Genomic DNA, 11,938 nt, shown 5'->3' on the forward strand with positions numbered 1-11,938 from the left:
AAGCTGTTATATATTGTTTTTCTAAACGCATTTGTAGAGTATGGTTTCTCCTTCCTATTGCCCATGTTGTTTACAATTTGCATAACTATGTATTAAACTTTGTAAACTCGGAAAATAATAAAGCTGATGAAGCTTCACGCGCCGGGGGCGCGATCCTCTTACTGCCCTCAACCAATGAGGGCGCTCCACCTGGATCCTGGGATAACAAAACCCAGGAGACAGGTGGGGACAGCTCAGTTCACGAGAATTGAGGGTAGTCGGAGGGTCGCTGCTTAGCGCGCGTGGGGACTTCGATATTGTGTTAGAATGGTGATGAGAGCAGTGAGAGTGATGGAGTAACCACCGAACGTGAAGTCAATGACAATAGCTATGGTGGTGAATATATTCGACAGTAAATATAGACTACGATTGTTTTTCACTGGTACGCTTCCCGCTTAAAGGACAGATGTGTCCCGCGTCGCGTTCTTGCCACGCCGGAGTCAAGTTACGAATTACAAAAACACTAGAAAACACAGCAAAGCGCTGGAACACAATTATTCGTGTGTGGCAACTAAACACTGCAAATGCCCGCCAAAAAGCAATGGTATCATTGATGGTCTGCTTGACAACAAATCTCACCAACACAGCAAAGGCAATAGAAGGTCTATTAGATTAAAACGATCACGTAAGTGCTAGAAAATATACTTTAAATGCCAACCAAGACACTGGCGAGAAGTGTACCAAGATAAAACAAACGTATTCTACTTAGAGCTTATTCACAGGCCAATAATATATTTGCTTTCAAAAATTCAAAAGATCACTTAACTGTGATGGATTGACAGGTATAAGGGATGTTTGGAGAAAAATTTACAGAAAAATTATCACCTTGAATGTACGTACATATTGAAAGCAGTTTCTTTCATTCACCTGATACGATTAAGAAAATGAAAGAAAATATTCTTATGTATGTCCTAATTAGAATGGACATACTTGGGGTCTCACAATTGCACTATAACCCGTGATCTCACAATTGTAAACAACAGGGTACATTACTCACCTCGTAGTTTTAATATCTCTGATTTTCTTCTATTTAACTAAGAACGGAGGAACTACTTGGTAGAAATAGTAGTAACAATTATGTTAATTACGTCGAGTAATTTCAAAGTTTGCCAAACGAATCCAATTTTGAATGAGAGGCCAACATATTTCAAAATAATAATAACTATTTCATTTAACGTGTATTTGGGAGATATTAGTTTAACGTGAAGAACGGAAATTTGATAATTGATTACTAATATATCTCGTTGGCACACCGCTTTCTCCTCGTAACATTTTTAGGTCTTAAGGATTTACCAATCAATATAGTGATTCTGCCTTGAGATCTTCTTCTAAATAAGAGTGCAAAAAAACAAATTTAAGCCTAAGATTTTCTTGAGTGTACCCTTAGCTGCTGGTTCTTTCTCACAAGCATAGGGTACGATATGAGGACAAGAGTCGTACCATACGCGTTATTTTTACTTAAAGATCATCAAGTAGTTTGATAATTACGAAGTTCTTAGCTCCAGTCTCTCAATACGGAAAACGGTTATGGGACTTCAAAATTATCATAGGAGTCTATGGCAAACACAGAAAGAAAGCGTTTCTCCCGTCTCTCCTATGTATTTGGGAAGGTAAGATACCTTTCCAAGTAACACGTTCAAGTCACACGGTTTATGTGGAGAGTAGAAGTGATCGAATGATCCAAACAAAAGGAGTTTGTACAATGTGCACATCTTACAATGGCCATCGACTCGCAGTGATAGCACAATTCAGTGCTAAGCCCAAGTCAAAGCACTACTGAATGGGTGTCTGTTGTGCTTCTGATTTGATATCCAGATATCCGATTCTCTAGAAAGTAAATCGAACTATATTGCGGAATGTGGAGCACAGGACTAATAGAGCGTAAACGATTAGAAATCAAGAACTTGTGACGCTGGCAGATGTTCATTTAATGGGAAAGTACGATTCTGTCAGAGACGAACTTGAAAAAGATCTTGTCAGGGCGGACAAAGTGCCGTCCAGTTGCTGTATTCTGTACATCCAGCCAAGATATTCGTGCATGTGACATTCGCATGAATAAATTTGTCGGAAAACTTCTTGTCTTTGTTTATTGTTGTGAGATGTGCAAATTGCAAAATCATAAACAGAAAACATACGTATGGCAAGATAGCCCGCCTTCACGTTAGAAAATTGAAAGAATGACCAGGTCATTCATTTGTACTACGTTTGTACCGTTTGTACCGAAAATATTTTCGTTTGTACTATTTACGTTTGCAATATTTTCGTTTTCGTTTGTACGGTTACATGAGAGGTCAACTGGGGGCTATCTTGGTGCCAAGATAGACCCTCCGTATCACAGCACAAAAATGTGAAATACATCATTCGAAAGCAAATAGTTTGTACCGGTTGTACCGAAAAATGTTTGTTTGTACCCTGATAGTTTTCGAGAAAGAGGGGATGATATTTGGAGGGGCAATCTTGGCGCCAAGATAGCCCCCCGTATCACAGCACAAAAAATTGTAATACACCATTCGAAAACAAATCGTTTGTACCGTTTGTACCGAGTAAAGTTTTGTTTGTACCCTGATAGTTTTTGAGAAACGGGGGATGCCATTTGGGGCGGAGGCTACCTTGGTGTCAAGGAGCCCCCGTATCACAACACAAAAAAATGAAGTACACCATTCGATATTGAATCGTTTGTACCGTTTGTACCCGAAAAAAGTTTTGTTTGTACCCTGATAGTTTTCGAGAAACAAGGGATGACATTTTGGTGGGCTATCTTCGCGCCAAGATAGCCCCCGTATCACAGCACAAAACATTGAAATACACCATTCGATATTAAATCGTTTGTTCCGTATGCACCGAAAAAAGTTTTTTGTACCCTGATAGTTTTCGAGAAACAGAGGATTTGGGGGTCTATCTTGGCGCCAAGATGGTCCTCCCGTATCACAGCACAAAAAATTGAAAAAGACGGTTGGAAAGCAAATCGTTTGTAGAGTTTGCGGCAGAAAAAAGTTTTGTTTATACTCTGATAGTTTTCGAGAAACAGGGGATGACATTTGGGGGACTTAATGTATACTTTTTCCATGCCTATTAATATGTGTTATGTGTTTATTCATGTGAATTGATATGTATTTGGAGTTGTGGTTTTGCATATCCAAATAGAAAGAAAAATGGCAATAACTCAACGTTAGAATTGAATCGGTGAGTGGGAAAACAGTGTGAGTCCAAAATAAGCTATTTTGAAGTAAAGGCAAAATTAACACAAAAGATGTAGAACTACAAGTTGTAATGAAAAGCAGTGCAATTTGCAAGACCTCGCACTTTATAACAGAATGCTATATTCGCGACTGTACTTTTGTGGCATTAACAAACGAAAGTTCTTTTTCTAAATATCTCAAAATGCATTTTGTAGACTAGTAGTGTTTTTCCACTCACCTATTCAATTAAATTTTCTCTATTTCTGCCCTTTTCCGTAAGTAAATACGTATTATTCAGCAACGACCTACTTCCTTTCGTCTATTGTGTATGAAAGCGGCAAGCTTCTCGAGACGTTAATGTGACAGATATAAACAGTTAATTTCTTCAGTTGGTGTATAGCTGAAACGTGGAAGGACGCAGTTTAGGTGAGCAAACATTTATTTTTTTATTTTTCTTTGTTTAAGATTAATTCTGTAAATCCAGTTTCTTTCTGAATTTGTACACACTTTGTTATTCTTTTTACGGTATTTATTTACGGAAAAGGACACAAATAGAGAAAATTTAATTGAATCGTTGAGTGGAAAACACTACTAATCCACAAAACACAATTTGAGATATTTCAAGAAAGAACTCTCATTTATTAATGCCACAAATGTACAGCCGACATTAGAGCATTCTGCTATAACGTGCAAGGTCTTGAAAATTGTACTGCTTTTCATTACAGCATGTAGTTCTACATCTTTAGTGTTATTTACCTGAAAATGGCTTTTACGTTTAACTCAAAATGGCTTATTTTGGACTCACAATGTTTTCCCACTAGCCGAATCAATTTTATCGTTGAGTTATTCCCAACAAGTTCTTCTTTTATTTGGATATATACAAGCAGAGCTCTAAATACACAAATTCACATGAATAAACACATAATACTTATTAATGGGCATGGAAAAAGTACACATTAGGGGGCTTATCTTGCGTACAAGATAGCCCCTGAAATGTCATCCCCTCTTTCTCGAAAACTATCAGAGTACAAACAAAACTTTTTTCGGTACAAACGGTATAATCGATTCGCTTTCAAATGGAGTATTTCAATTTTTTGTGCTATGATACGGTGGTGCCCCCAAGATAGCCGCCCCAGTTGACCTCTCAAGTAACCCTATAAGGAAAATGGTACAAACGAAAATATTTTCGGTAGAAACAGTACAAATGTAGTACAAACGAATGAGCTAGTCATTGTTTCAATTTTCTGAAATGGGGGTTTATCTTGCCATACGTAAAATAAACCTGCATCATGAGCGTGGAAGTTTATTGTGAAACGATGAAGTCTTTTGCTCTAAAACAGGTGTATAGGGAAGGACGACGCCGAGGTTTCTCCTGGCGTGATTGGTGCCAATTGGACGTTATCTTGATTCCCTCCACTGTTAGATGTAGTTTCACAATAACTCTTACGTGCTCAAGTTGCTGTTTTTTCCTGCGAGCTATACAAACTGCTTTACATTGGATCGTCCGATCCTTTCTACTCTCCATGTCAACTGTGTGGCTTGAATTTCTCACTTTCCCAAATACATAGGAGAGACGGGAGGAACCTCGTGTTTGCAATATACCTCAATATCTTACAAGTCCTATACTATTTTTTCTATTCGTGTACTGCAATTAATAACTTGGTAACTAACTAACTACTTGCTGTGTTTTAGGGACATGTAACTCTTATTGCGTAACTCGAGTCCTGATATCGTACCCTTTGCTTGGCAGCTGGGCTAATCCATACAGAGTTGGTTTAAATATTTGTTGCAAAATTATAAGTTTAAGAGGCACTCTGCATAAATGTCTATTAGTGACAACTAGAAAAGCTTTCACGATAGGTACTACACCTCCCTTTTCTTGTATTTATAGATAATAATGTAAAGCGTATGCTCCCTTTTTCTGGTTAGTCATATAGGATTAAGGGAGAAAGAGAAATATTGTGTAAGGAAATGATCCAGATTTCACCAACCGAGAAACAAAATACACAATTTTCACTTCTCCTGACACCTCTCGAATAGGTGCATGAAATGTAACTACATTTTTGGAGTAAATAGATTGAGAACCTTTGACGTAGACAAGAACAAATCTTCAAATCTCAGGAATTGTTTTCTGTGTCCAAAGTAATTATTACTATTTTTCGAGAATATGATATTTAAGTTTAGTTCATGAAAGAGAAGCACAATCGATGTGGAATAGTATTCCAGAATATTTTGCCATATTACGAAAAGTAGTTGCCACAAATCGACATGAAATGTAGAACAGGCTGGAAGTAAACGTATACCTTAAAGCTTATAGCACAGTCTTAATGAGTTCGTTACACACTGGAACAAACTCATAAAATTAAATTGACATTATATTAAAACATATTAGGCGAATCCCGAATAGTGAAGAATAATATTTATAGAGGCTTTTGTATTTTCTAATGATAGCAAAAACATTCTGTATAACAGAAGTCCTTGAAAAGTAGAATACGTATGGTATATATTTTTACGGTCTGGTAAGCGTACAGCAAATAAATAAGTTTGACACACGCAAGGGCGTCCATGTTGTGGTTTCCAAGGGGAGGACAAGTATAAGCCATATTTCAAATATAGCTTCCAATTTTTATGTAAATAGTGTAAAAATTCTATTGGGTTTTCTATATTCCCAAGTACAATTTCCTATAGGGGCGAGCGCCCCACCTTGCCACCCTGATGCGCGCCGTTGGCCACACTAAGCAATTAAACTTTTCCAGTAAGCACGATTATATCCTATAATGTACAGCGACCTGCTGGTTTTTTCGCAACAACTGGTATAGCGTAGATGAAAACTAGTAATTATAAAAATCAAATTCCGAGTGATTTGGAAATGAGACCATCCAGGATAGTTATGCAGTAAATTGTATTTCGGCACAAAGAATACACAACTACCTTATAATACCTTGAATTTAAATTGTGTCTACAATAAATGTCTCGGAGAAGCCAAGGTGAAATTGTTACTAACATGGACAAAGTTTAGATCACATTTTAGGAATTAGAAAAGCTGGGAATGTTAACAATTTAAGAAAAAACAATAAATTATTTACAATTTAATGCATATTTTGACTACTATGTAAAAACAATGTTGAAATTATTTTTATTTTGTTATTAAAACTAAAGTTAATAATACAGTATTTTGCAGAAGTATGTAAATTTTAATCGGAATTAATCCGAATATCAGGAATTATTCTTGTAATTTCTGAATAAGGAAAAATAAATTTTTTATCCAATAAAATTTCTTTGTCCTCAGGAATTGTATCCACTAACCTAGCGATGAGCAAACAGCTCTGAGATCCCCGCCCAATAGTTCGCTCACTAAAATGAACCGATTCATTTGAATGGCTCAGTGACTCACTTATGTCTTTACAACGGGAAAATGGGGAAGTTAGAGACTAAGATTCTTTATCAGACTAAATGCATTATACAAAAATAATTTGAAATTTGTAATTCCAATTTATGATTGCAAGCATACTGGTTTTAACAAATTACCTTTTAAAAATCACTGGAAGTTACAAGTTTAGACTATTGCAGATTATATTTAATGTAAGATACACAAAAATGCAAATGAGATACAAAATGAACAAACGAATTAGACTAAATAATAGTCCTATTAATAAGTGTGAAAATAAATCAGAAGTGAAAGAAAAACTATATGCAATTTACAGCCTAAACGAATCAAAATATACAATACAAAATATTACAACTTTAGACACAATGCTACAACAAAACAATTTTGGAATTGCTGCAAAAGTGTTACAACTTGAAACTCAATGCCATAAATATTATACTTTTACTACAACGTCATAACTACATCTCTACCGCCTTTTTAACTTTATATTAACCATCGTATTGTTTACTGAGACACTTGGCTGGGAGGATATAGGTATTCTGATTGAGGTACGGAACGGATGCTCGCATATTATACCGAAATGGTGCTTCGATTTTCTGTTAAAATTGTCAGTGTCTGGAATGTTAATTCTTAGTGGAAGAAGAGGCCTATAAAAAGTTATAATTATTAACTTGTTTTGTGTGCTTCGACCTGTTAAGTGGTGATTCTAGTACTACTATCTATAACTTGCTTATTAGACAAAATTAAAAATTATAGGATTTTTTAAGAAGAATAAGTGAAGTTTCCATATTTAAGTTAAGTGGAGTGTTCAATTCGAATTTAGGATACAATTCTGGCAAATTAATGTATTTTCAGTTATTGTGGAATTGTGGATATATGGGTAAGTTTAACTATCTAATTTATTATAATACCATTATACTCCCAAATAAGATAAGAATATTTAATATCACTACGAAAAGAATATTAATATCCACTATAAATTTTATGAAGGAATTTTCATTTGAATGCTCCATTTGAACTAATAAATGATTCTGTAAAGGAGAACCCAGTTTTTTGTTAATACCTTCCTTCCACGTCAAATTTCTGATCACTCAACAATTAACCTTGTTTTAATCAATTTGTGTGGGTCATTATTACTCGGTACCAGGTGTGTCCTGTTATATGCGAGGCACGTTGCCGCAGTATCAAAACAGCTCATCCAATTATCTATGAACTTCTCGACCAGACTCCAGCGTTATCACTTTACCATATTCGCCAGTCAACCATTTTCGTGCTATTGATGAACGTTAACTGGAAAAAGGTTTCCATAACCCTGATGGTCGCCTTTACAGTCGTCATCCATACATGTACAGCGCATGATCTCATTAGTGTACTCCTTGTTTAAACAAACAGTGCCCCAAATGTCTACACCGGCTCTGAATAGCCCCAGAACAGAAAATGTCACCATTGTTTAAACTATCACATCTCTTTGTATTTTGTTCATTGCATTTCTTCTCATCATTCACATGCATTAGAAAAATAGATAATTATATTATTTAATAAATGAATCCTGATGATCAATCCCCAATGATACTTTTATAAAGTATGTTCTTGGCCCCAGGGAAGATTTTACGTTCTACTGTTCTCCCATATTCGGATAGGAATGAACATGTATATTAAGAAAAAATGATCATTAATAATAACAGAAGTATCTGGGGCTCGCTACCAAGTTAATTCTTTTTCTTGCGTTAATATATACTATTATCACTTACAAAGAGAAATTCTCATATTCATTGCATTTTCATCCTCACATTCAGTACTTTTCAAATTCACGGTAATTCCCACAGATTGGAAACCGATAAATCATTCCAAATTTTGGTATTTTGTAAATAATGTTCCGAAGTAAAAATAGCGTAACTCTTGGTCTAGTGACTAGCTTCTGTGCCTTTGGTGCACATGGTAACATGTTCTATTACCTGTGGGAGGGAAGAAGAAATTAGTTTTACAATCCTTCCTTTTCAATATCAACCAGTCAAGTCATCTTAAGCCTACAGAGTATAAGTGGGTGAAGTTAAACCAAAAGTTTACTTTTGTTCATTATCAAGGGAATAAATATTTACATTTCATACTTTTTACAATACAACAGAAGACTAGAACACGATCTCAATGCAAATTGGGTATCTGCCCCTAATATTCATATAAGAAAATGCCAATACCAGAGGTGAGAGGTGTCTCTACACCTTAAAGAATATAAAGCGGAAACTACTTGTAGTAGTGATACTTTGTATTCAGGAAAACTTAGCAAAAAACATTCCAGATTTTAATCAGAAGGTAATAGAAAAATTTGCAACTCGAGATGAAAAAAGAATAAGCTTCCATTTTAAATAACGTATCATTTATTTAATTAAATAATTTTCTTTCACTTTGTGCATGAGTATATACATTTCTTGTCCTTTATCCTTAACGCCATCATTCATGCTTTATAGCACATGCAATATATTCTATTTTACTTTTATTCAATAACATCGTTCTGTATATAAACGGTGTATAGCACATTGAGAATAGTGGTTCATTATGTTGAAAAAAAAAGAAGAATGAAATAACCTATATATTTAATCAATATTATTAAATATACTAAATCAATAGTGTACAAATAGAGCTTGAAGAGACTTTTCTCTTATAATTTTCAGAATGTCCATTTTATAAGACTCAAGAACGCCGGCTGAGAGAAACAAACACGCGTACGCATATATTATTCTCATTCAATCGCTGCTTCTGTAAACCATGAACTACTAATGTTACAGAGTAATACTATAGATGAAATCATAACCGTCATAGGTATTGTGTCACGATTGGCAAGTCTATTGCAACAAATGAGAATCTTCCATACTCCAGGGTCATCCGCTAACCTCTTTGTCTTCAAGTACGATTTTTCTGTTTTGATATCGTTTTAATTATAGCTTCCTTCGCCCTTCCACCATACTCATCGCACGTACGTCATTATACAATTTCTTCTTAGCCAATGTCCCAACCTGTTTCTCTTCGCTTTTTCAATTATATATATGGACGATCGTTTCTCTCCCACCATTTCTAAAACCCCCTCACTCGCTTTCCGTAAATGAAAAATAATAAAATTCTTATAACGTTAGAAAGGAGATCATCTACAATAGTTAAAGGTTTCTCAGATGTCCTCCTCTCTAATATGAAATTTACGGGGATGTCGATAGAATTAAAAGAAATTTGAATAATCAGACAAACGAGAAGAGTAAAAAAGGTAAGCACTATGGGGTGAGTAGTTACGGAGAGAAGTAATTTTAATCTTGAAAAATATGAAGCTATGTGCGGAGGCCATATTAATAGATAAGCTGACAGTAGAAGTTAATGTGATAATGTTTCAGAGTCATTGCCTTAGTAACTAACCTAGGAAGTGTGTGATTGAATAATGAAGAGAAAGATCCTATTTGCCTTATCAACACTTTAAAGTACCACAGAGTACAGTACGACCTTTGGGATTACCATTTCTTAAGGGGATATTATTGGTAAAATCTACGAAAGAAATAATGTGAATTGATTTCATAATAGTATCGTATATGTACTATAATAGGATCGATATTAACAGACAAAAGTCATATTCACGAAGAAATTAAATGTCGACTAAAAGCAGGGAATTCGTGTTACTATTCGGTTCAAAATCTCTTGTCGTCGCGAATTCTGTCGAAGAATTTCAAGCTTAAAATATATAAAACGATAATCATGCCTGTTGTTCTGTATGGTTGCGAAACATGGTCGCTTACTTCGAGGGAAGAACATAGACTGAAAGTATTTGAGAACAAGATCCTGAGACGAACATTCGGACCCAAGAGGAACGGGAATGGGGAATGGCGGAAACTTCATAACGATAACTACATAATTTATATGGTCTATCCAACATTGTTAGGGTCGTCAAGTCTAGGAGGCTTAGGTGGGCAGGTCATGTAGCTAGAATGGAAGAAAGTAGAAACGCTTTCAAAGTCTTGACTGGTAGACCCATAGGAAAACGACCATTAGGAAGACCTAGGATAATATTAAGATGGATCTCGCAGAGATAGGAATACAAAGTAGAAACTGGATGCAATCAGCTAAGGATAGAAGTCAGTGGAGAGCTTCTGTGAACGCGGCATTGAACCTCCGGATTCCATAGGCCATACAGTTAGTTAGTTAGTTATCGTATATGTAATGAAAATATATCGAGATCTTGCCTCTCATACGTATTATGACCATCAGAAAGGCCTCACAACTTACTTATTGGACACATTGTATATTTTCGACGACTTTAAATCATCAGCAAAATTTCATATTTTATTCAAGTAATAAAAATTTACTTTTTCTTCGGTTTAAACGCTTTGTAGTAAGAGAAGAACCTCTTTTCTTCCTTGCACATAGGTGTTCTTCAGGCAGTCTGGAGACAGTTTGAAGAATAACACAAAGGAACCACTCTTTGTTGAACTCAATGTTTATGCAATTAGAAGAATATTTCGGAGATGGAAACGTTTTTCTTTCCTTTAGTGAAGTTAGCTGCTCATGATTTTGGCTACTAAAACTATTTTGTGTATACTTTTTTATATAAATGATTATCAGCATCTGGAAACCTTATTAAATAAGAAATGTTTCATTTACACACGAGATGCAAAATCGTCACGCTGATGCTTTATTATCTAAACTATGTTGGGTATAACGCTTGCAACCTGTGTGAATTGCAGATGCAATGCTTACTTTCCGGAATTTGTATTCTTTTCTACTAAGCTGTTGTATATTAGACTAACTTGTAAGATACCCATTAGTTATAGACTGAATTTCTAAAGTTGGTCTGCAACACGTACTCCACCTGGACAACAAATTCACTTTTCCATGGGAGAGAAAGACGTATTGCGAGGACTACTTAATATACCATAATTATATTTGCATGGATTATTAGTGTAACATTTCTGGATTTTTTAGAGCAAATTCTAAATGAATTTAATACTAAAGACGTCTTTTTCATATGCTACTTCAAAACAGAGGCATCCTATAGCCAGTGGCGTAACTACTATGCCGGGAGGCCGACCTTCCAAGCAGGCCCGCATCCAGGGGGGTCTAGGGGGGGCCGGGCCCCCCCTAAATTTTGGCTGGCCCCCGTACAATTTTCACGGTAGGCTTGCAAATGAACTATAATGTGGTAATATGGTTGGATCGGCCCCCTAACTTCAGCCGGGCCCCCCCTAATTTTGGGGCTGGCTACGGCCCTGCTTCCAAGGAGGCCTTTCAACCTAGCCTCCTAATAGGCTAAACTAGCTTAAGTAATCTAGCACTGCTTTCAATGAATACGGACGAAGCT

The sequence above is a fragment of the Thermobia domestica genome, chromosome 15, assembly GCF_964235325.1.
Source record: "Thermobia domestica chromosome 15, izTheDome1.hap1.1, whole genome shotgun sequence".
NCBI classification, from domain to species: domain Eukaryota; kingdom Metazoa; phylum Arthropoda; class Insecta; order Zygentoma; family Lepismatidae; genus Thermobia; species Thermobia domestica.